Source organism: Natator depressus, chromosome 10, assembly GCF_965152275.1.
Source record: "Natator depressus isolate rNatDep1 chromosome 10, rNatDep2.hap1, whole genome shotgun sequence".
NCBI lineage: Eukaryota > Metazoa > Chordata > Testudines > Cheloniidae > Natator > Natator depressus.
Window position 1 is genome coordinate 14,220,509 of NC_134243.1, and position 26,580 is coordinate 14,247,088.

General features: G+C 40.8%; 1 long non-coding RNA gene across 1 annotated transcript; it reads right to left on the reverse strand.

Annotated features, from left to right (window-relative positions):
* Positions 1-517: 517 nt before the first annotated feature.
* Positions 518-14,593, reverse strand: LOC141994323 (uncharacterized). The gene is made up of 3 exons (XR_012641095.1): positions 14,554-14,593; positions 13,643-13,720; positions 518-553 (listed from the first exon to the last, which is right to left on the reverse strand). It is a non-coding gene; the product is annotated as an uncharacterized LOC141994323 (long non-coding RNA).
* Positions 14,594-26,580: the final 11,987 nt, after the last annotated feature.

The window sequence follows — 26,580 nt, forward strand, 5'->3', positions numbered from 1 at the left end:
AACTATTACTGGGGGAGGGAGCATTAATACATACATTGGAGGGGATTTACAATGTAGTTCGGCCCACCAGGTCACTGCTACGTGGATCTGTGCCTCTGAAATATATTGAACGTCATGGTCACGCAAAGTGAAAGTGTATGGAAACAGACCCTAAGCTGTGAACTCTCACACTGAGCATACAGCTCCAGCTTTACCCGAAGCCCAGCAATTGCCCTTTCCATTTCTCTAAAGCAGAATGTCTCAGAGATGTGGTGGGCAAAGTTTCTGAAATGATGATTTCCCTCCTTTTACCTTTAAATGTCCTTGCCCCTTATGTGACCTGCGAGCCGCTGGCTGCAAATCAACTACGGTGAAGCTCGCGTAGTGCCAGACCTTCCTGCAGCAGTTCTGTAGGGTTTTAGGAGAGCTTGTTCATGCTGAAGCATTTCTTCAGGGCTCTTTCTGGCCTGGCATTCTTAGAGAGACAGTCTGCTCCCAGCATGTTGCGGCTGATTTCCAGCATTATCGCCAGCACCACAAATTCAGTCCGAATTTCATATTAGTTCAGCAACCCCTGGCAAAAACAAAATGTCCAAAATATAATCTGTAACTCTGACAGCACAAGTACGCGGACTGCACTGCTTTCTGTACAGATTTGGGGGCAGCTACCTAGGTCAAATCCTGATTACTTTACTCACACATGTAGTCTCACTGAGCTGAATATAACTACATGGGTGAGTACAGCTAGGGTGACCAGATGGCCTGATTTTATAGGGACAGTCCCGATATTTGGGGCTTTGTCTTATATCTGCATCTATTACATTCCACCCCCTTGTCCTGATTTTGCACACTTGCGGTCTGGCCACCCTAAGTACAGCAAGCAGAGTTTGGTCCAAGATTTGTTTGTTCCAATATCTTAGCTTGTGATCCATTTTCCCACTGAAGTCAATAGGCAAACCCCCTTTGAATTCACTGAGAATTGGACTGTGCCTTTTACACTCTAGTGCCTCAGTCCTTCAATACACAGAGAACTCTACCCTGATCCAGCAAAGCACTATAGACCGTGCTTAAGTTTATGCACGTGTGGTCTCATTGACTTCAATGGTATGATGTCACTTTATACCAGCTGGGGATCTGGGCTATCAGGAGTTAATGATGCAGGTGAGGTCATTTTAAAAGAGTATAAATGGGACCTGATTTCCCTCTATCTTGTGCACCCAGCCAGAATGGTAGCGCTTCAAATCCAGTGTGCACAGGTATAAATGGCTACACAATATGCAAGGCACTTGAGAATCAGGCCGATAACTTTTTATGTTGATTGATGTCCCTTTTAGGCAAAAATGAAATATGCCAAAACCTGTGGGATAGGGAGAGAACATTAGAACATTAGTTTGTGTACTAGTAGACAAGGGTTCCTGCTTTCTTCTTTGCCATGATGCCCTGAATTGCAGCCCGTTAACTTTGCTGTGCAGCTGCGGATCTATATCACTTTGAGATTAAGGCGATATGAATGCATCAGGCACAGTTTAATATCCTAAGAGGAACTATACATTATTGTTCAACTATCATTTGACTTCATTAATTACAATAATTGATCTTGTGCTGGCTTTGCACCAGTGTTCTGAGTTAACAACTGAATAGAACGCCGACTCAGAGAAGCAACCATCTGAAACACTAATTGCATGGAGTTTTATTTAATAGCTAGATCATCAAAGATTTGAACTGTAGTGAAAATGAATAACTTCTTACCTGGCTGTGCTCAGGGGTGTGCTGTAAAACCAAAGATATTTGCATAGGAAAGGATGCTTGTGTTTTTCTTAATGAATATTTAATATATGTTTCAGTGATTCATGTGTAATTGTTTGAACTATCCACATTGTAAATTATACTCATGTACAAATTCATCCTTTCTATTTATCACTAAGCTCCTGTATATTTTGGTGTGCATTAATTCCTTTGAAAATCCCCTATTTCATTCATGTGCAATTTATTTTCATGTATTGTGTAATGAGCGAATTAATCCCTAGGGCTTCAATTTCTGACCAAAGTTGAATGGCTCCCCAAATGGCTGCACTTTACTGCAAAAGCAACTTTCTGGTCCCTTGAAACTCACCCCCTGCCCAGTTCCCCTGCGTTGATCATTTTTTGCATAAGTTAACACTGAGACAGTTAACAAACTAGAAAAACAAAATCCTATAACTTTAACTCTTTGCATCCCCATGGAATTTCCTCATATGGAACCAGATTCAAAGTCCACGACAGGTTTGTATTGTTTGTAGTATCGTAGCACCTAGGAACATTAGCCATCGACCAGGGCCCCATTGTTCTAGGTGATGTACAGATACAGAATAAAAAGTGGCCCCTGCTCTGAAGGGCCTATAATCTAAGCCAGAGGACACCTTTTCATTGACTGTAGTGGCCTTGGAATCACACTTGCATTCAGTGAATCCAAACTCTTGTGTTCTTCAGGTACACATTGCTGGTCCAGATGCTCTTGTTGCTATTGGAAATCAAGGGAGGCCAAAGGTATATGAGACCCAACCTTGAGTGCTACCATCATGGCATGGAGGGGATTAATTAGGATTCACAACAAAACTCTGTAAAGGTGTTAAGCCTCAGGTCTAAACAGAGCATGAAGCTGCAGATGCTTTATTATGTAAGACCTTCTAAATCAGTGTCTGTTGGAAACAAATGCAGAGAGCAAGGTTCTGATGATGGGAAATGTGCTAAAAGAAAAGAGAGTAGCTGCTTTGTCGTGAAGGATTAAATCTTACTGCAGTTTATGCACTATCAAGACACTTTAAATATCTGGTGTGTTTGTTTTTTAAAGAAGACTCTAATAGAGATTTTAAAAAGCCACACACGTGTTATAGAAATTAATTTGTACAACTGATGTGAGAAATCCTAAGCAAGAGATCCAGAAGAATGAAAGAGAAAAAGACACAAGGAAACAGATAAAGAAACACTGAAAGATATTTGTGTCACTGAACTGATAAGCCCCCTCTTCCCTCCTGCATGTTTCTGGCTCGCTCACCACCTAACCTTGGCAGCTGGGGCAGCAGGGGGCTGCCCCTTGCCCTGGCTCGGCTGCCCAGGGATGGGCCAAAGAAGCTGGAGCCGCCCCTCCCCCTGCATGCTCTGCCCCTGTCCCTGGCAGCCGACCCTGGGCAGGGAGCGGGCCGCTGCTGCATCCCAGCCAGGCTCTTTCAAGCAGAAGCGGCTCTGTCCCAATCCCCAGCTGGCTGCCAGGGAGAGCAGCCAAACATACTGGGGAGGGGGAGGCACAGGGAGAGAAGGACAGAGCCCCTCTCCCTCTCTGCCCCGGCAGGCCAATCTGGCCCCGCACGCTCCCCCTGTGCATCGCCTCCGCTTCAAAGGGAATGAACAGAACAGCTAATCATCAAGCCAGTCCCCTGCCTCCCAGTCCCAGCATCTGAGAGTCAGAGGCCTAGGGATACCTAGAGCATGGGGTTGCATCCCTGACCTTCTTGGCTAATACCCATTGATGGAACGATGTTCCATGAATTTATCTAATTCTTTTTTTAATCCAGTTATACTTTTGGCCTTCACAACATCCCCTGGCAACAAGTTCCACAGGTTGACTGTGTGAAGAAGTGCTTCCTTTTGTTTGTTTTAAACTTGCTGCCTATTAATTTCATTGGGTGACCCCTGGTTCTTGAGTTATGTGAAGGGATAAACACTTCCTTTTTCACTTTCTCCACACCATTCACGATTTTATAGACCTCTATCATATCCCCCCTTAGTCATCTCTTTTCCAAGCTGAAAAGTCCCAGTCTTTTTCATCTCTCCTCATATGGAAGCTGTTCCATACCCTTAATCATTTATGTTGCCCTTCTCTGTACCTTTTCCAATTCTAATATATCTTTTTTTGAGATGGAGTAACCAGAACTGCATGGAGTTTCAAGATGTGGGCATACCATGGATTTATACATAGGCATTATGATATTTTCTATCCCTTTCCTAATGGTTTGTATCATTCTGTTAACGTTTTTGTTGGCTGCTGCATATTGAGCAGATGTTTTCAGAGAACTATCCACAGTGACTCCAAGATCTCTTTCTTGAGTGGTAACAGCTAATTTAGATTCCATCATGTTGTATGCATAGTTGGGATTATGTTTTCCAATGTGTATTACTTTGCATTTATCAACACTGAATTTCATCTGCCATTTTGTTGCCCTGCCAGCTGTTTTTGTGAGATCCCTATGTAGCTCTTCAGATTCTGCTTTGGACTTAACTGTCCTGAATAATTTTGTGTCCTCTGCAAACTTTGCCATCTCACTGTTTACCCCTTTTCCCAGATCATTTATGAATATATTGAACAGCACTGGTCCCAGTGCAGATCCCTGGGGGGACACCACTATTTATCTCTCTCCATTCTTAAAACTGACCATTTATTACTACCATTTGTTCCTACCTTTTAACCAGTTACTGATCTGTGAGAGGACCTTCCCTCTTATCCCATAACTGCTAAGTTTGCTTAAGAGCCTTTGATGTCAAAAGCTTTCTGAAAGTCCAAGTACACTATATCCACTGGATCACTTTTGTCCACATGTTTGTTGACTCTCTGAAAGAATTCAAATAGATTGGCCTTTATAAAAGCCATGTTGACTCTTCCCCAAGAAATTGTGTTCATCTGTGTCAATAATTCTGGTTTTTACTATAGTTTCAACCAGTTTGCCTGCTACTGAATTTAGACTTACTGGCCTGTAATTGCCAGGATCAACTCTGGAACATTTTTTTAAAAATTGGTGTCACATTAGCTATCCTCTAGTCATCTGGTACAGAAGCTGATTTCAGTGATAGGTCACATACCACAGTTACTAGTTGTGCAATTTCATATTTGGGTTCCTTCAGAACTCTTGGGTTAATGCCATCTGGTCCTGGTGACTTCTTACTATTAGATTTATCAGTTTGTTCCCAAACCTCCTCTATTGACACATCAGTCTGGGACAGTTCCTCAGATTTGTCACCTAAAAAGAATGGCTCAGGTGTGGGAATCTTCCCCATGTCCTCTGCAGCGAGGACTGAGGCAAAGAATTTATGTAGCTTCTCTGCAATGGCCTTTATCGTCTTTGAGTGCTCCTTTAGCACCTTATTCATCCAGTAGCCCCACTGATTGTTTGGCAGGCTTTCTGCTTCTGATGTACTTAAAATATATATATAGCTGTTAGCTTTTGAGTCTTTTACCAGTTGCTCTTCAAATACTTTTTTGTCCTGCCTTATTATACCACAACATTTGACTTGCCAGAGTTTATGCATCTTTCTATTTTCCTCAGTAGGCTTTGACTTCCAATTTTAAAGGATGCCTTTTTGCTTCTCACCATTTCTTTTACTTAGTTGTTTAGCCATGGTGGCATATTTTTTGGTCCTCTTACTATTCTTTTTAATTTCAGTGTATACATTTAATTTGAGCCTCTCTAATGGTGGTTTTAAAAACATTTCTGCTAGGACAAGGCTTTGGTGGTATAAGCTCCAGCATGAGCTTTCAGTTCTGATTTTGCTTCGATCAGAGATAAAAATGAGTGTAAAGGTTTCACACTAGCCTTTCGTGAATGTCAGCCCCACCACAAAAATGGCTACATGGACAATTATTGCTCTTTGTTGGCGAGGGGTAGGAATACAGTAGCAGGGGATTTGCAGCTGAAGATACATTAGCAGACTTGCCAGGAAGCTAATACATCACCTCCCTCCATTTGCTCAAATTATATTTTTAATATAATTTCCATTTTATAATAGCAATATACATTTCAACCACTTCTCAGTATCATTGTACCTTGTGACTTCAGGCCTCTCAAAATGCCCCAGATGCAAAGTAATTGCCTCTCAAATGCAATTCCTGTCATGTCTTATTACTTAGCTATTCTGGTGCTTTACACTGAGTGTATATTATGAACTACTGTCTTCTTAATCCCCTCCATATTTAACATTAATAATATTTGCTAGAATAATTTGATTTCAGAAAACGTACTTAATTCATAACACAAGGCAATATTTCCCTTATAAAACAGGTCAGGGTTGCTGTTTGTTTGCCCTACCATATTATGCATTTAATGCTCAGTGTTCTGTGCTTTTCTTTCTTACAGCAGGATTAGATTATATTGCACTGTGCTTTAATGACATTACTAATTTACCCCTTTTACAAAGAAATAAGCAATAATGGCCCCAATCTACCATCCTACTAATCTGAGCACAAATGTATTGCTTGTGTATTATCACCACCTACTGCTAACCGCATTTAGAAATGAGCTGCAAGTCTGCCATCTTATCAAGCCACAGGAACCATTTGGAAACAGATAAAAAGAAACTGGGTCTCAGATCTTCCCTGACCCATCTAGTGAACATTTCCAACAGCACAGACTTCACTCCTGGCTTCAGCCACAAGACTATAGCTACCGTAAATGGGGACAGAATAAAATGCCTCACCTATATACTGTGGACTCTTTGGTTCAGACTTGAAATTGAACAACTCATCCAACAGGACAACCTTCAAAGGGCAGATTTTTAAAAATATTGCCATTGATGACACTACCTCCACACCAGACTCGCTTGGCAGACATATAGCAGCTCATGTCCAAGCTTTTAAATGAATTGCTAATAATTCAGAAAAGCCCGCAGGTGTAAAGAACAAATTGCCAGCTCTGAATAGTACAGTTTTCATAGAGAGTAAACAGTGGGTGGCACAATTACAGGGGACTATATAGATGATGGCTCTTGGGTAGATATCCTCTGGAATAACATACCACCATCTCCACGTCCTGGACAACATTCCAAAGGAATTCAAGTGATATAAGCCAGTGATCAGAGTAGTCGGGTGGAATGTTTTACGACTTATTTCTAGACATAACCAACTGTTGTCCACCATCATTACACCACTAGGCACAAAGCCAGTCTAAGAATTTTGGGGAGGGCTTGCAAGATGGTTCCCTGGAATGTATCCCAAACAAATACATTTGATATAAAAGGAGCGTGTTTATGTGGATTTTACTATCACTCAGCTTCCTACGGAAGAAGTGGAGCTCAGCTGCTTGTTCCTTTCAGCCCTAGTAACTGGTTAACATGGGTTGCTGCTTTCAAGGCTGCTACTTGTGGGAAAAGAGCAAGACAATTTTTATTAATGAAAGCTGAGATTCCCCTCTCTGATAGCTGTGGGCTTTATGAGGTCCAAAGAAGATATCACAAACAAAATGTACTCAAACACACTTAATGTCTGCACAAATAGGTCACTGCGGGTCAAATTATTCAATGAAAATAAATTAACTGATGAATATGGCTTTCTTTTTCTATCCATGAGTCATTTGTGACATGACTCTGATTTCAGGAAATTAAACTGTTTATTGATAGGCATCCACTGAAGGATTATTGCAAAGAAATTTTAGATTACATATTGTTCACCTTGCCATTCACTGTTTGCAATGTGAGGCTGTGTTCTTACCTGTATTTAATCTAACCATGTAAATACTGTGTACTTTGCATGTATATTAACCCAAATAACGGCTTGATCTAAATCTCACTGAAGTTAACGTGATTCTTAACTTCAGCGGACTTTGGAGTAGGCCCAAAATACATGGCATATGCAAAAGTAAACAAGAGCTTTCATTTTAACATGTTTTATTCAAAGAGATGCACTTCTCACCCTTTCATTTATGCCAAGCTATTGTGACATATAGCACCTACTTACTGATGGGAACTAAATACACCTACCTACACTACTGTCTTTCAAAAATAATGTGTCAGCAACACACTAAAACAACCCACAGTAAAACCATATATATATTTACAAAATAATGTAAGTAGGCAAGGCTGATGGCAGTGCCTATTGTTAATATTGTCCAACACTTTGCATTATAAGACTCTATTTTCAGTTGCTTATAACTTTGTCAAACTTTCACCATTTGGGCTGAAATTTACCCTGAACATTTCAGCCTGAAGAATGGAATCTGCTTCAGGCTGAAATGTTTTGGGAAATTTCAGCCAAAACAGTTCTGCTGTTTCCAAGAACTAGGGTAGTGAAAAGACATTTTTTGCCCATGTTAAATTCTGGCAACATTTTCTTTGAGAAGCTCTGGCACTCCCATGGAAAGGGGTGTTCCCTTTGTGTCGGAATGTGTTTTTTGCTGTCCCCAGGACAGTCCACTGAAATCTGGCCAAGTTATAACCCTTTGAAAACTGAAGCCGACTGAAAGATTCCTCCAGGGAGTTGAATCAGGTCCTTTATTACATACGATCTGTAGTAATCCGCTTGGAACTTGGAGGAAGAAGAGTTGGAGGTGGAACCCATAAGTCAGCCTGTATGCACAGGGCTGAAATGCCAGCTGCAGTTCAGCGTTTCTGTAAATAGTTCTCTTAATGAACACTTAGTTTAGTTTTACAAGCACACTGTCCTCTCATGTTATTACCCAGCACATGCAGTGAAAATGGAAGATACCTATAACACATTTTCACAACACTTTTTCTCCTATGTCCTGACAAACCATCATGGAAAGTGACTGCTTCGTTTAACACAGTGGTTCTCAACCAGGAGTAAGCGTACCCCTGGAATACGCAGAGATCTTCCAGGAGGTACATCAACTTATCAAGATATTTGCCTAGTTTTACAACAAGCCACATAAAAAGCACAAGCAAAGTCAGTACAAACTATAATTTCATATAGCAATGACTTGTTTATACTGCTGTATACACTATACACTGAAGTGTAAGTACAATATTTATAGTCCAATTGATTCATTTCATAATCATTTGGTAACAATGAGAAACTAAGCAATTTTTCAGTAATAGTGTGGCTGTGACACTTTTGGATTTTTATGTCTGATTTTGTAAGCAAGTAGTTTTTAAGTGAGGTGAAACTTGGGTGTATGGAAGACAAATCAGAGTCCTGAAAGGGGTACAGTAATCTGGAAAGGTTGAGTGCCACTCCTTTAACGCAGGTTAATTCAGTTATTTCAGTTACAGGGTAAATTGGGATTGTGTGGGATTATCTGGGGACCGTTTGAGGATCATCCTTGATTATCTTTGATCAGCCTCAATCAGCCTTGTGATCACCCTATCCCTGTGTGATTAACGTGGGGGTAGGGCTGACCTAGGAGAGAAGGCCTTAAAAGCCAGAGGCTAAGCGACCAAGGGACTGCGAACAGGGGAGTTGAGTTAAACAGGGAAGTTTGAGAGGGAGTTGTAATATAATCGCTATGGAAGGGCCGCATCGCCTGTGCCAACACTGCTCCTGTCTCCTCCACTTGCGCCTGTATCCGGACAGGCCACCTAACCGTGGATGCCTTCATCCAGATCCTGGTGTGGATTTGCAAAGACTGTGGCCTGCATTTCCCACTCACAGAAAGCCAGGCTGGAAAGGTATGAAAGGTGCCTGCTGGTGGAATTTCTCAGGAAGAAGGTGGGAGAGATACAGAAGGAGGTGGCTAGGCTGAGGAGCATCCGTGACCATGAGGAATTCCTCGAGAGTATTCATATGGAGACATCCAAGGCTGAGGAAGCTATCCAGCTACAGAGGATTGCTATCACGCCACTGGGGAAGAGTATATGGCTCTGTCACAGGGAGGACACTGGCAACTGGTTACTTCTGGCAGCAGGCAGTGCTCCACCCCTACTCCCAATCCACCCACCATGGTGATGGAAAACCCATATGCTTCCCTGGCAATGAGCGATGAGGAATCACCCCCAAAGGTGGAGGAGGAGAAGTCATGTATTTCCAAGGCTGGGAGGATTGCAGCCACCACTTCCAGGAGGAAACATAGGGTAGTGGTGGTCAGTGACTCTCTTCTGAGGGGGACGGAGGCACCCATCTGGATGTCATGACAGAGGGGAACTACAGACCACCTAACCAGGAAGAAGAGCTGGATGAGGCTTTTTTTAAACAACTAATACAACTAATACAATCATCCAAAGCATGGGACTTGGTGGTGATGGGGGACTTCAGTTACTCAGACATCTGTTGGGAAAATAACACAGCAGGGCACAGATTATCCAACAAGTTCTTGGAATGTATTGGAGACAACTTTTTATTTCAGAAGGTGGAGAAAGCTACTAGGGGAGAGGCTGTTCTAGATTTGATTTTGACTAATAGGGAGAAACTGGCTGAGAATTTGAAAGTGGAAGGCAGCTTGGGTGAAAGTGATCATGAAATGATCGGGCTCATGATTCTAAGGAATGGTAGGAGGGAGAACAGCAAAATAAAGGCAATGGATGTCAAGAAGGCAGACTTTAGCAAACTCAGGGATTTGGTAGGTAAGATCCATGGAAAGAAAATCTAAGGGGAAAACAATAGAAGACTGTTGGCTGTTTTTCAAAGACACATTATTAAGGGCACAAGAACAAACTATCCCCCTGTGTAGGAAAGATAGGAAGAATTGCAAGAGACCATCCTGGCTTAACCAGGAGATCTTCAATGATCTAAAAATCAAAAAAGAATCCTACAAAAAGTGGAAACTAGGTAAAATTACAAAGGATGAATATAAACAAATAACATAAGTATGTAGGGATAAAATTAGAAATGCCAAGGCACAAAACAAGATCAAATGAGCTAGAGACATAAAGGGTAACAAGAAAACATTCAACAAATACATTAGAAGCAAGAGGAAGACCAAGGACAGGGTAGGCCTGTTACTCAATGAGGGGGGAAAAATAATAACAGAAAATGTGGAAATGGCAGAGAGGCTTAATGACTTCTTTGTTTCAGTTTTCACCCAAGAAGGTTGGTGGTGATTGGACGTCTAACATAGTGAATACTAGTGAAAATGAGGCAGGATTAGAAGAGGCTAAAATAGGGAAAGAACAAGTTTAAAATTACTTGGACAAAGTAGATGTCTTCAAGTCACCAGGGCCTGATGGAATGCATCCTAGAATACTCAAGGAGCTGAATGAGGAGATATCTGAGCCATTAGCGATTATCTTTGAAAAGTCATGGAAGACAGGAGAGATTCTAGAAGACTGGAAAAAGGCAAATATATTGCCAAGCTATAAAAGGAAGATAAGGACAACCCAGGGAATTAGACCAGTCAGCTTAACTTCTGTACCTGGAAAGATAATGGAGTAAATAATAAAGCAATCAATTTGCAAACATCTAGAAGATAATAAGGTGATAAGTAACAGTCAGCATGGATTTGTCAGGAACAAATCATGTCAAATCAGTCTGATAGCTTTCTTTGACAGGGTAACAAGCCTTGTGGCTAGTGGGGAAGCGGCAGACGTGGTATATCTTGACTTTAGTAAAGCTTTTGATACTGTCTCGCATGATCTTCTCATAAACAAATTAGGGAAATCCAACCTAGATGGAGCTACTATAAGATGGGTACAAACTGGTTGGAAAACCATTTGCAGAGAGTAGTTATCAGTGGTTCACAGTCATGCTGGAAGGATGTAATGAGTGTGGTCCCTCAGGGATTAGTTCTGGGTCCAGTTCTGTTCAATATCTTCATCAACGATTTAGATAATTGCATAGAGAGTACACTTGTAAAGTTTGTGGACGATACCAAGCTGGGAGGGGTTGCAAGTGCTCTGGAGGATAGGATTAAAATTCAAAATGATCTGGAAAAACTGGAGAAATAGTCTGAAGTAAATAGGCTGAAATTCAATAAGGACAAATGCAAAGGACTCCATTTAGGAAGAAACAATCAGTTGCACACATACAAAATGGGAAAAGACTACCTAGGAAGGAGTACTGCAGAAAGGGATCTGTGGGTCATAGTGGATCACAAGCTAAATACACTGTTGACTCATAACACTGTTGCAAAAAAAGCGAACATCATACTGGGATGTATTAGGAGGAGTGTTGTAAGCAAGACATGAGAAGTAATTCTTTCACTCTACTCTGCACTGATTAGGCCTCAACTGGAGTCCTGTGTCCAGTTCTGAGTGCCACATTTCAGGAAGGATGTGGACAAATTGGAGAGAGCCCAGAGAAGAGCGACAAAATTATTAAAGGTCTAGAAAACATGACCTATGATGGAAGATTGAAAAAATTGGGCTTGTTTAGTCTGGAGAAGAGAAGAGTGAGAGGGGACATAACAGTTTTCAAGTACGTAAAAAGGTTGTTACAAGGAGGAGGGAGAAAATTGTTTTTCTTAACCGCTGAGGATAGGACAAGAAGCAATGGGCTTAAATTGCAGCAAAGGAGGGTTAGGTTGGACATTAGGAAAAGATTCCTAACTGTCGGTGATTAAGCACTGGAATAAATTGCCTAGGGAGGTTGTGGAATCTCAATCATTGGGGATTTTTAAGAGCAGGTTAGACAAACACCTGTTAGGAATGGTCTAGATAATACTTAGTCCTGCCATGAGGCAGGGGATTGGACTAGATGACCTCTCAAGGTCCCTTCCAGTCCTATGATTCTATGAAAATGTCTCCTCATCTGAAGTATGCATGTTCTAAAATTCACTTTGATTCTTTGATTCCTGTCTTTCAACTCGAGCGATGAAGGGGCCAAATGAAGTCTGTCCACCACTTTCTGTCTTGTACCAGCTTTATGGCTTCATTCATTTTTAACCCTTTTTGTTCTTTGTCGTTTTTCACTGTGTCTATCCAACGCATCCTCAGTCTTCCTCTATTTCTAATCCGTTGCACTCTGTATGTACCACCATGTATGGTATCCTTTCTGGGTCCATTCTTGACATGTCCAAACCCTCACAGTCATCTTTCTTGAAAATCTTCTCTAATAGGGTTATTTCGTAATTGATTAAGTTGGGGATTGGTCCTGTTTTGAGCAGGGGGTTGGACTAGATGACCTCCTAAGGTCCCTTCCAACCCTGATAGTCTATGATTCTTGTCCTAGCTATTTTCTTATGTCTTCATTTCTCATTTTCTGAAATCTTGAACCTCTCAATACTCCCCTCTTCCAGTTCATTTCTGCAGTCAAAAGTCTTTTGTTCATTACCTTTCCTCATACTCCCGCATTCCAACTTTTACAGCAGTATCAGCACGACAGTTCTCATAGACATTGATTTTTGTTTTTATTGAAAAATCTTTAGCCTTCCAGATCTGTGGATTTTTCCAAACACAGTAGCAGCTATTCTGTGTGTGTGTGTGTCTCATCTTCACAATTTCCATTATTTGATACTAGTCCTCCTAGGTAAGCACATTTTCCCATTTGTTCTAGTTCTTTGTCTCTGAGTTAGATCTTTGCCTCTTTCTCTTATCTTTCAATTGCCATAATTTTTCCCTTCTCCATGCTGCACTTCAATCTGAATTTGCATTAAACCAGCTTATTTTAAAATGAATTCATTGCTACTGAAATGTTCTTTGCTCAATAGGCACTAAATCTAAAACTTATGTCAAAGAGTAAGTATAGTTTCCTCAAAATACTTTCTCCCACTGATATCTGAAAAAGGGACCATGAGAGAAGTTGAATATTGGGACAGAGTTAAAGGTCTATGAGTGAAATTATGATGCCATTGAAGTCAATGAGAGTTTTGCAATTGACTTCAATGATGACTAGATTTTATCCTCTGTCTTATGTCAATGGTCTGGGGGTGGTTTTTTTCTTCCCCCAGCGGGAGAGATTTGCATTTATTTGTTCCATAGATTGAAATGTCATGGCAAGGCAGTATTTCAGTCAACAATTTTAATGATGTATAATTATTTTTAGCTTTTGAAAATGTCACAAATAGTTCCACTTCACATGATAGCATGTGCTTACCAAAGAAATACTGATGAACAGTCTTGACTCCCAATTCCTAAGTGTAATGTTACGGGCTCCCGAGTAAAAGGGAAGCATCTTTTGAGAAGTGAAAATAAGTATAAGTCAAGGAAGATTAATAATTATTAAAATTAAAAAATGCAGATGTTGAGGCTTCAAAGTTGTTATCCAGGGATTTACCTACAATGCTTTAATTATGCTGATCTTAAAATGGTTGCTTTGTTGTTTGACTTCCTTATATGACAAATACAATACAAAATGGGATAATAGTCTCCCTGTTTGTGAATTTATCTGGGCATGCTTCTGCAGCATAAACACAATACTACTGAAATGCAATATCTAGGAGTCAGATTCTTGGCGCTGATACAGTCCCTTTGTGCCATTTTGGCACCACAAAGGGGCTGGAAAACTTTCCTAATAGGGTAGCTGGGTATTCCTTGGCATGGGGATATTTTTTGATATAAAACCAGCATAACGAGCCCTTGTATGTCCCCTTATCCTGGTGGAGCAGAGTACCAGGGCATGGCCAGAGCATGCTCTGTCCTGGTCAGCTTTATAGCCTTATGGGTCTGTTAATACCAATGCAAGTTAGTGTAACCTCAAGTCTGCTCTAATGTGCACCAGGGGCCAAACCATCCCTCCCTCCCCTGGTTCTGCTCTGACTGCAGCGTGGCCAGACCCAAGGATTGGAGCCCACATCTTCCATCAGGTCAACCAACGGAAGGTGGGGCAAAGAAAGAGGAGAACCTCATAAGGTGAGGTTCCTCTTGTGGAATTTTAACCCCATTCTTCTCTTGGGAGGAGCTGGGACCCTCACTATGGAAGAAGCAGAGAGTCTTGGCCCCTGTGCCCTGCAGGGTCACCAAAATTGTTGGGAAATTTGGGGGATCCCATGAATCCACAGAACTCACCCATGGAGAGATCCTGTGGCTTGTCTACTTCTTGGTCTCCTGCACCTCTTCCTTCAGCTCTCTCTTGACATGGCTCACATGGAGCTATTCTTATAGGCCTTCCCCCAATGGCCATACCGCTTAGTCACGTCCCATAGCACAGAAGGACTCCACACAGGTGCTAATACAGCTGTAGGTTATCAACATCTGGGCAGATGTACTACTTGGTTGAGCGGGATAATGCACATCCATTCAGCTCAGATCTTCCCTTCTGTCTTCTGCCTGTTATGCTCACTCCCGGGTCACTTGTCAAAAGCTGGCCCTGTTCTCCAGCCGATAAAACACAGGACCCTGTACACATCTTCATAAGATGTTGCTGTCTTGGGCAACCCCTCCCACACACCAAAATGTTTACGTAGAAGCAGTAAGCTCTGCAACATCCAAACAAGCGCTGGGTTGATCCTGCACTCCTACTCCAGCCTAGACTCCCACCAAAGAGTTTCTGTAAAATGTGCTTTGGCAGAGGTGTTGCATTAATATCCACAAATTCAGTGTCTACAAGGAATGCAGAATTGTACCCAGTATATGTATGCCCGTCTTGAACTCCCCAGTAATAAATCCAGCTTTAGCCATGCTAAATTTGATAACACAGGTTGTGCCATCTCTGAACAAAATGACTCCTGTCATCCACTATAATAAGGGTGGCTGACAGCCATCAGACTGCTCTGGAGTGATGAGGAGCCCGAGAAATACAACTAAAAATCATCTGCATGACACTGACACTTTAACCCTTTCTGCTGAAAAGGCGGCCAGTCAGAAATCCAGAGAAGCAGGCGGGGTGGGGGACACAAGGCCTCACGCTGATTTCTGCAGAGTTCCATAATTCTGCCACCTGGGAGTCAAGAATGATGAATTAAATGTCACCAGCTGCATGTGATACACAGCAAATGGTGCCAAAAAACTTGCTAAAGATCTTATCGCAGCCAGCAGACCCAAGGAGTCTCAGCTTCAGAGCGTACCATTCACTGAACCAAGCTGAGATCACCTATTTTCAATGGTTAGGAAGAGGAAATGTAATCTTTTGGTTGGTTAAATATTTTGCTTGTTCACATCAGTGACGAACAGCCTAAGTCCTAACAAGAATTTTGGGGCATGCAAAAAAATAAATGCCTCTTTAGCAGTTTTGCTACCAAAACTTTACCAGTTTTGCTACTATTGGCCCTGTAAAACTGAAACTCACTTTCTGTAGCAAGAGTCATGGTGAACCGTGCATTAAGTCACAAGCCTTCATTAATATTTTAAAAATCCATATACTAAAAATGGCACCAGCCCTTAACGCAGCCTCTCCATCATTGTGTGGTTTAGTCAGGTCACCATTAAAATGTCAACATTTGCCACCAGTTGCCACTCAGTGTGGGGGGTCAGTTACCCCAGCTGTTTCCCTATCCTGCTAGCAGTACTTGCTACCTGTTTCACTGAAGCAAAATGCAGTGACAGAAGTTATTGGATGGGATGCCGGTTCTTTTCAGGGAGCAAGAAAAAAATGGAAGACTGCCAGGAAACTTTCACCTAGAACTCCTGGGACGGGAATACAGTTGAGTACATTGTCAGAGTACATAGCTCTGTCTACAGCAGCTCATTACTCTGCACCATTATTGCATCTGGATTGTCTTTGTCACTGGGGAATTACAGAAAAAGTCCCTGACACTCAAGATATTTATAAATACTATAGACATTGGCAGATTGATGCTCAGATCTCTTACTTAAGAGCTTAAACCAAGTTTTTTTTTCAACAGAATTAAGTGTAATTCCAAAGTATATTCTAAAAACAGGATGCATATGGACTATTCCTATATAACTACTTCATTGGTGGGTGTGTTAGAAACGCACATCATAGAAAGGTGAACAGATTGGTTATGGCAGCCTTTAGTACCATTAGAATGGTTCTCCTAAGTTTCATTGTATATTTGCACACATAATCCTTATCTCAGAAGAATGTTGATCCTAGAAAAATCTTTATGCAGAGCAAGAAAAACAGGCCTACGTACAAAGCATAGTACAAAAAAATATAATAACTTAAATCTTGTGTAACCTTTCTCATCACCCTAATCTCATTAATATGAAGCAATTTCTGAGATGGAGAAGAACCGATAACAGCATTGGACTCATGAGATATTTCTGTTTTCCATCCATCAGGCAGGTAATTGCGGGAGTTATGACTTTGTTAGGCAGAAATGCACAGCTCTAAAGAACTGATAACCGAGCTTCTCGGTGAGCAGACAATAGAGCAGCATCCAGTAATTGAATACATCAATAAGCTTTCATATCTCATACAGCTTCAGTGCACTGGACAGGCTTGCATTAGACATAATCATATTTTGATCAGGAGAAAATAGGAGTTGGATGAAATAATATCAATTTTATTTACAGGGCAGGGAAGAAGCCATCCAGTCTGACAGAAAAAATGATTTTTTAAAAATCTGCCTTTGATCTGGCACCGAGCTTTGATTTGGTGGCAAATGGATCTATAACTCATTTACACCAGCTGCCTGGCTCTTTTCAAAGCCCAGCACATTAAGCAGAATCCTGCTTGGAGGAATAAATATACAATCAACCTAATAAATGGTGACAAAACAGCCCTCGCTAGCTCCTTACAACTTTACGTTGCGTCAGCCTGCAGAGAAAGCTTGATATTCAGTACAGATGCCATGTATTGATTTGCAATACCCTTGGGCCAAAGAGCACATTTTGTGTGAGGCGTTTGAATAAGTGTTTAATTTTTTTTCTGAGTTTTTTTTTTATTTGCAAATGAAACCTGAAGCTCCTGGAAACAGAGGAGGGATTATTGGGAAGAAGAAGGAAAAAAGGCTCATTCACAGTCGAGTGAAACAGGCATCTTTTCACTGCAAAGTTGGCAGCCTGTGCAGTCTAGTCAGGGTTCTCAAAGGAGACGGGCAGCGCAGGGTGGCACCGTGGCACAAAGTGGAATTGGTTTCTGTGTACGGGAGTTAGTGCCTGGCCTCAAATAGGATAAGAATTTTCACAGCGTGAAAAAGCCACAGTTTCTGGTTCTCTCCAGGGGGTAGTGCAGGGTTGCTGGGAGGAGACATCCCATTCCCCCCAATGTAGGCCTAGTGTGCAGGGCTTCCACCCAGTCCCACGCCCCCATTTTCAGCTTCAATGGCTTGGAATAGCAACTGAATCCCTGAACCAGTTGTTCCAGCTACTAGGGCCACTGGATCCATGCGAATGTGGCCTTGTCCTTTGCACTTTCATTTTGGCCTGGCACAGGATGGCAACTGGCAATTGTTGTATTGTCACTGGCTGGCTTCCCCCTTGAGAGCCCCTGTGTGGGGCTAACTGATATGGAAGATCTAGCACCAGCCCTCTGTACTGGGGTGTGTTGAAACAGATCTTTATTGGCCCACAGCTGGGCAGACTGTTAAAGGTGAAAATTCGGAAAACAATATGCTTAATGCATAGTAATTTATTTGAGAGAATCACACAAGCAGTAAAGGTTACATAATACACATCTCCTTAATAAGCCTCAATTCCCCAAGCATAAACCCTCAGTAACTATGTTGGCCTTACACAGTATCCTGATTGGCAAACAAAGCAGGTATAGCTACCAGTTCTAGAGGGAGATTTCTTTTCATCTCTTCTTTTCTCCTTTCAGGTACTTGGTCTGTCAAATGTCCCCCGAACCAGGGACTTGGTTACTCCGAGGCCTTCTGTCTCACAGCGTCATGGACCTCTTCAGATATTAACTGGGGAACTAACTAACTAATTTACTTTGCTTAGCATTTATACCTTTTGTTCTGAAAGGAGTCACATGTCCAAAAATATGCCATGTGGGCATTTTATTACTGTTTTTTTTTCTAATTAATATTTTAGAAGGGGGGTTGCAAAACAGACACAGACCAAAGCTCAATCATTCACTTGAGCTCTTTGCATTTTGACCCAGGTCAGCCTGTACCAAGCTCACTAATAGTATATTTTTATGTCTTCTTTATTTTGAGAGCTGGCTGATATATTCCAAAGTTTGATGTTGAAACATACACACAAAAGGAGCCATTTCAGCACTTACAGTAAATGTCTACATCATCTGTCTAATGCTAAGAGAATCCTGCTCCCAGAATCCTCTAGCAAATTCAGACATACCAAGCCATACCAAACTCATGCTTACCACATTCATTCATATCAGCCACAGTAATTCATAATAATTTGGCACCGTCCCAACAGGGTGTATTTCACGTTAATGTACAGATTAAAAGGAACATTTGTCATGTCTTCATATGGACTAACGGATATGATCTTATCCAAAAACTTGCCACGCTATCCCTTTGCTTGTGAGTTTTGACAATGATCCAGAAAATGCAAACCTAGCATTTCTTCTCTAATAAGCATATTTGTATTGGGTTTACTGGAAGTATGAGCTTGTCAGTGCTTACATTTGAATGGAGCCTGGTAACTAAACTCTGCAGTGAAATGAGCAGAAAGTCATGACAAGAACCATGGCACATAAGGCACATGTTTGTAACAGTCAGGGCAATGAACCACTGGAACGAATTACCAAGGGAAGTGGTGGAGTCTCCATCTTTTGAAGTCTTCATATCAAGCCTGGGTGCCTTTCTGGAAGCTATGCTTTAAGCAAACACAAGTTACTGGGCTCAGAACAGGGGCAACTGGGTGAAATTCTATTGCCTGCGATATACAGGAGGTCAGAGCTGATCTAATGATCCCTTTCAGCCGTAACATCTATGAATGTAGAAAAAGAGTTCTCTGCTACAGAAAAATGCTCCAATTTTTTCACAATTATCTATTCTGTTTTTGAATTAAACGATATAATTGGACTCTCAACCTTCTTTCTTTTGGCCTCTCATATCTCTGCTTCATTTTAATCTGAGATGTTGCTGGTCATCATCCCACAAAGTAGACTATTTGCCTTTGGCAAATACGGGGGGAGGGATTTCAGTTACTTGATGGGAGCATGCCCTGCTACTGGTTTTTGTTTTGTTTTTATTTAGCATAGCTCCCAATGGGCAAAGAAGTTTGGGGCCATGTTAGTTTGAGTTGGGGTTCAAACTAAAAGGTCATTCATCCCCACTTTGTAGCAGCCAAGCATCATTCCCACTGGGCACATAACAGATGGACACAGACTACCCAGTTGTGGATTGTGGGAGGCAGGGAGCTTCAAATCAAAGAATTCTCCTCCCTTCTGGAAGTTCTGAAATTCATTTACAGGGAGCTTTTATTTCCTTTCCTTGGGCCTTCCTTAGTGGGTCAGCCTTAGCCTTAGTGGGTCAGATGAGAGGTCAGCTGACTGTGGAGCCAACATATATATCTTTTCACATGCCACATGCTGATGCAGCATCCCCTTTATTGTTCCTAAAATTGAACGGTGGGCCATATTGTGCAAGCTATTTTTTTGCTCATCCCTAGTTGTCACATCACATATTTGAATCCATCCAGCAAAACGTTGTAACTAAATGAGGTCAGAGGCAAGAGAGAGCAAATGAAGCCATCTTGGGGGAGGCATCTCAAAGGGAACAGCTCCCCTGACCCATTAGAATGTTCATGCCTCGTTCAAGGAAGTAAATATCTGTCCTGAAACATTTTAGTCTAGTGCACCAGTAACATTTCCTGGTGGCTTTCAATGCAAGGATAAGCACAAAGAGTCCAGGGCTGGCACATCCCTACTTAAATCATAATGTATTAGCAGTTTTAAACTGCTTGGGACCTTCAGACAACCATGGTATTGGAAAACAATGAATCAGACATTTTGCAAGTACAGTACTAAGTGGCTAATAAGAACTCCACTTGAGAAGCTTATTAGCATGACCACATTATAACAGTGCATGCTCAAAAGAACGGTTATGCATTAGTGTTAGGTGCTCTGGTATTGAATATCTTGCAGGGTATTTTAATATGATAGAAAGCTTTTTCCTTTTGAAATGTAATCATCGTCTTACCACCTAATGAAGAATCTGGCTTTGGACCAAGTTTGTCACATGAGGCCTGCAAGATGTTTGTATTTTTTATTGTGTTCATTCATTATGTATACTGAAATTGCAATGCAGGGAATAAAACTTTCCCAACAGAAGATAGCTGTTCATTTATTTGGTCAAAAATAATAAATAAAATAAATAAATGGTGAAACCAATTTTGTCAGGATCCCTTTTTATCCCCTTTCATCTCATTAATTTGTGCAGCCGATGAATTCACTGAAGAACATCCTGCAGAAAAAGACACTTTAAGCCACATGATTTCCTCGGCAAGGGGGTGGCTAAAAACAACTTCAGTTTATGTCGGGCTGGCTCCTGTCAGAACTCTGACTGAAGCCACAATCAAGCCTATCTCCGTGATACTCTAGTGCAACAAATTGCTCTCCTCCTGTAGAACTCTGGATTCCAAACGGGAAGGGGGATCTCATTCTCTCTTGGTGCTAAGAATGGCATATGTGTTACTCCCAGTGACAGCTTGGTTTTGCTTTATGCCTCATGCACAGAAATACTCAGCTACGGGACTACTGTGTACATGTGTCAGCGCTGACATACTCTGCCTACTGGTGAGCATTGTGAATGAACGCAGGCTTTTTATGGTGGTGGCAAAGGGGCAAAGCATGCCCCCAAATCTATGCACATGTTGGACGGTTCACCTATGAACCTCAGCCCTCCCTTCCAGCATGGGGCTCTTTTGCCTGCATGGCGCAGTCTTTCCAGATCCCGAGGAGGGTGCTCCCTAGGGTCAGGAGCCATGTGAGAGGAGGGAATGGGGAGTGGGCTGTTGTGTGGGAGCACGGCTCTCTAACAGAGACTCCCTGATTTGGTGATAAAGTAATTAATGCCCCCTATACCTCCAGGGAGGGCAGGAGGAAGGGTGTCTCTTGGCAAGCCTTAGACATAGAGCTATGCTTAGACCCAACTGATTCCCTCAGAACTATGTGCACCAGATCCACTGAAATCAGTTTAAGTTCTGCGGTGAGTTAAAACTGAGCAAGGACTTCAGGATTTGGTTTGTTGACAGAAGCCTATGGCCCTTAGTAGCCAAGACTAAATACCAGTCATTTAAATGAGGTCTGGGTTTAATCTCCTTTAATAATAGCAAGATCATTTTTATTTTTAAAAGTGCATGTTTTTATTAAATAATTAAGATTCTAGGTTTAGAAAGAAAAACAACAACCTGTAATTGGATGAAAATGGCGTTATTTTTTAAGCCTTTCTAACTCAATTATTGAACAATTTAAGTCATTTTTATAATTTAATAAAACGGCTTTCTGGATTGACCGTTTATATGCTGAGTTTAAAATAGCTTGAAATAAAACCCTAAAATTAGACTTTATAATGGGAAATAAATCTTAAGAATGGTGGCACGAATAACACATTTTTAAAGAAGTCAGTTGAAAAACTACAGAGGCATGGAAATAATTAATTGTTTTAGTGACTGCTTTAATATCAGTATCATGTTGTACATTATACTGATGTTTAATTTCTGACACCGTTAACAAATTCGTTTTATGAAGGTATCAGCCTAAATCTTGCTGTCCAAAATATAAATGATCAGAGCGTTTAAAATAATAAAAATCATCCCAGTCAGGATGCTTTTAAAATGGCTCCTAGTAAAAGTTTATCCATCTGATCAATTTCACGTGATTGACTTCTCTGTTTTTGGCAGTATGGGTTTTTCTTGTTTTTCTAAGTAAATAATCTTGAGTAAAGTTGGTGTTCATTCCTTTGATTGGAATCTTAATTTCGTTTCTGTCTGCGCTAAAAATCATGAGTATACTTAAAATACTGTCAATTCTGCCTGCAAATTATCTCAAAGTGTTTCGGATTACAAGATAATCTATAATTAACTGGGCATTTTAGTTACTTTCCGCTTTGTCGTTAACGTTTTTGTAAATCAAAGAATACAAAAATCCTTGTAAATACAAACCCAAGCTGTAATGTTCTTTTACTGCTTTCCTTATTACTCATTATCACAACTGGTTTATTTGTTTTTTTCCTTATCATAGCACCCAGAAAAATTATATTTCCTTTTATCAGAGGGGTAGCCGTGTTAGTCTGTATCCACAAAAACAACGAGGAGTCTGGGGGCACCTTAAAGACTAACACATTTATTTGGGCATAACCTTTTGTAGGTTTTTTTTATTTGGGCATAAGAAGTGGGTTTTTTTACCCATGAAAGCTTATGCCCAAATAAATCTGTTAGTCTTTAAGGTGCTTCCAGACTCCTCATTGGTTTTATATTTCCTTTTGGCTCTTTGGGAGTTGACTGCAGGAAGGAAAGTTTTATTTTAGCAGAAAGGAAGTACAATGAGACTTGGAGAGAATAAATTTTGCTTTCAGTAGTCATAATTTTCTTTATTTGGAAAATGATTTTCATGCAATAGCTAATTTCTTTGGTCCATGCAAGTATCTTTTAAACATCAGCACTAAAGGCCAAATTTTTTGAGGTATGTAGGTGCCTAGGGGGAATTTCAAAACACATAAGCAAGTTAGGTGCCTACATTTTTAAAAGCAACTAGCGATTTTAGGTGCCTCTATCTTTGGGTGCCCACCTTGAGACACCTTCAAAGGACATGATTTTCAGAGGATGGGTGCTCAGCTCTTTCTGAGAATCAGGCCCCTTTAAGACCTCAAATTGGTCACTCAAAAGAAGTAGGTATTCCAAACCACTAGCCGCTTTTGAAAATTTAGGGGAAGATTTTTCCAAAGTGCCCGAGGAATTTAGGAGCCTGACTGAAAATCTCCTCCTTGGGCCTTATGTATTTATGGATTAAAGAAAATATTTACATCAGTTTCCCCCTATTTGCTGAAAGATATGCATAGCTGGTAGGATTATAACCCCACTTATCTGAATCTATAAAGGGCCAGGTAAAGAGCATTTCTCCCAGTATACAAGTTGACCAATTGAGATTTTAGGCCCATAGCTCTTAAAATGGGGCCACCTGTCTTTCAGAAAACTCAGTCTGTCCATGTCACTTAACCTAACTGTGAAGCTTGTAGAGATGATCCCTAGTAAAAGCATTGTGTGTGTGTTCCATATCAGATGCAAAAAGCCCTCCAAATTGTATGTATTCTATGGATTCATCTTCTAAGTGATCCGTGAGTATTCCTGCACAATTCCAGTAAACCACTGGTTTTAAAAATATATATAAAAAGCAAGCACTTGCCTATTATTTTTAATTAATTGCCTTTCACAACTGAAAGAGGAAAATGAAACATTCAACCATTTTGACCCTTATGTTAATTATTGTCAATAAAGAACAGTACCACCTGTCTACTCTAGCAGAAAACATGCTCAGTACAACAGCATGGAAACCAAGAGCAAAATGGCTCATTTTCAAAAGCAAGCTCCAAATGATTAATCTTTTCCTAATAAATGCATGACAAATATTAACATGCAAATATTATTTTACTTTTAAAGGAACTCATTCACTATCCCATGTAAACATGAATTTTGCAGAAGCCAGCAGTCCCTGAGCTATCGACATACGCTACCTGAGGGAAAGCTGTGAGAGCTTTCCCATCGTCATCAATGGGAAGAAACCTATTTAGATGCTGCCACCGTTGCTGCTTCACTCTTTACTGTGGGTGAAATCGTGGCCTCATTAAAGTCAATGGGCGTTTTGCGCCGGATTTCAATGGGGCCAAGCTTTCGCTCTTATTCTCAGCATCTTTCTCAGGCGTCTCTTTTCATGAAGTCGCTCAAATGCTGACTCAGAGTAAGATCTCTTTTATTGAGGGGTGTGTGTGATTGGGCTGCATCTGGACGACAGACTAAAGTGATTATGCAATATTTAAATAGGAAGAATCATCTGCTTTTTTAAAGTAAAACAGACCTTATCTTCCACTTGTGCCTCTGGAATATTTTGGACACATTTTGTTCACTCACAGGCTGGACTGAGACACTACAGAAAATCAGGATCTCAATGTCTAAGCATTTGATAGATTATTTCCCCTTGAAAAATAAAACATGGATAAAGCACAGCAACACTAAATGCAGATATCATGATTCCAGCATGAGTGGCCATAATCTGTCTTAAAATACTTAACTTCCATTGACTTCCTATGTCCTTTTCACACATGACTGCATGCAGGCAATCAAATGAGCAATCAAGTTCTAACAAGTACACAGGAATACAAAATTTATCTTTGCTGACATATCGCATTTGCCACCTTGTCCATGTGCAACATTTTATATATTTCAGGAATTTCTGGAGCTTTTCCTTGAACAGCACTGAGTTATTAGTTCTCAACAAAGCATGTATTGGATGAATTTACATTTTGGGGGGGAGAGAGGGTCTGTTTGTGAATTATTCATGGACAGAGTGTGAAATTTTTCACTTTATTCCTTATTCAAAATTATCATGAATTTCTTTGGCAAGTAATTCTTGACCTGCAGAATTTGGACTATGAATTTTGAACATTCTGATACAAAATTCTTTCTAAAATTGATGTTGTAACTGATATGTATTTTATAAGGTAGTGCAAATTAAGAATTGCATATTCATTTGGCATATCTGCAGTTCTCAGTTCATGCTGTGGTTCATGCATATTGGTTTGCTATGAATGTCACCTAATTAGAGACGAGAAACAACAGCGAGATGACTTTCATAGGTTATAAAGACAAAAGAGACTGTTGTGAACATCTAAGCTGACCTCCTCTGTAACACAGGCCAGAGAACTTCCCTGAATTAATTACAGTGATTGCATTCCGTTTGAATGATTTGATAAAGATTCCTTTTATTTAAAAGGGGGAATATCAATAGACCTGGCAATCAGTCAAACCAGTAGCATTTTTAAAAGTAGAATCACTATATGTAACAGCACAGAATGGACTGCAAATTTTAAAATGAAGTATAAATTTTGAAATTTTCTTTCAGTTAAATTCTCTTTTTGGGCCTGCTATTTGAGACGTGACAAGCATCTCCTGCGGGGTGCTGACTGCCCACAACTTCAATTTACTCCAGGGAGGGTTAAGGATGCTCATCATTTCTAAGCAGGGGCTCTGCACTTCTCAGGATCAGGCCCCTCAGATTAGCTCACAGATGTTTGTGGAAAGCAGACACGAATAGGCCATGAACAAAGCTGAACGGAAATTCACTTGTGAATTCAAATAAATATTCATGCACTTTTTTCCTACGTGCATTCAGCTCCATTTCTGAACCTTAAAAAAAGGTCCAGTGAATAGTAGGTGAATTGCATTAGGTCCTCATAACACAGTACAGTCTGTTGACAAGCAAGTATCATCAGTACATGAAGCAAGCCAAGCACAATATGGAAGAGCTCCTATTTTGATTTCACTTGTACTGATATTGTCTTTCATTAAAAATAGAATTCAGTGAGGGGTAAGGTGTTATACAAGCTGCAGAATAAACCTCGGCAAACTTTGCATTTAATTTTTTAACATATCTTACTATTTACAAAGCCTTTAATACAGAGAGTTGCCATAACATTTCCTGTTGCTGTTTACCACTGGGGCTGCGGAAGAAACATTAGAATTACAGAATTACTTATCAAAGGCACAGCTGCCAGGTAATCCATTCTTCGGCATTGATCTACATACCAGCAGCAATATGCCTCTAATGCCTTCCCACTCCTGCATTTACACTAATTTGCCAGCTGACTTCTTGATTAAGCAAATTGTTTATACTTATTAATGGGTTCATGGAAAACTTTGTCCAAAACACAATGAAAATGGATGTATTCCCTTTTAGCTTTCTTTTCTTTTTTTGTGGATTAAGTTGCTGTTTCTAACCATCAGAGCTTATGCTGGGAGTCTGTTATGGGCCAACTTGGAGTTCTCACAATCTCTCCCCAACCCTATATGGTTTTGGGTTGCTAGTCATGGAAGCAAGTATTGTTCCCCAAAATCCTGTGCACAGCACCGTGCACCAGTTCCAAACCAAAGAGCCTAATGCAAGTATTGATGCTGACCAGCATCCTTGTTGATTGTGTTAACAAAAAGAGACGTAGATAGGCACAGAGGCTGAACCACCCACCTTACTCCTCAAGGTGTTCCTTTGAGTTCAAGAATGAGGCA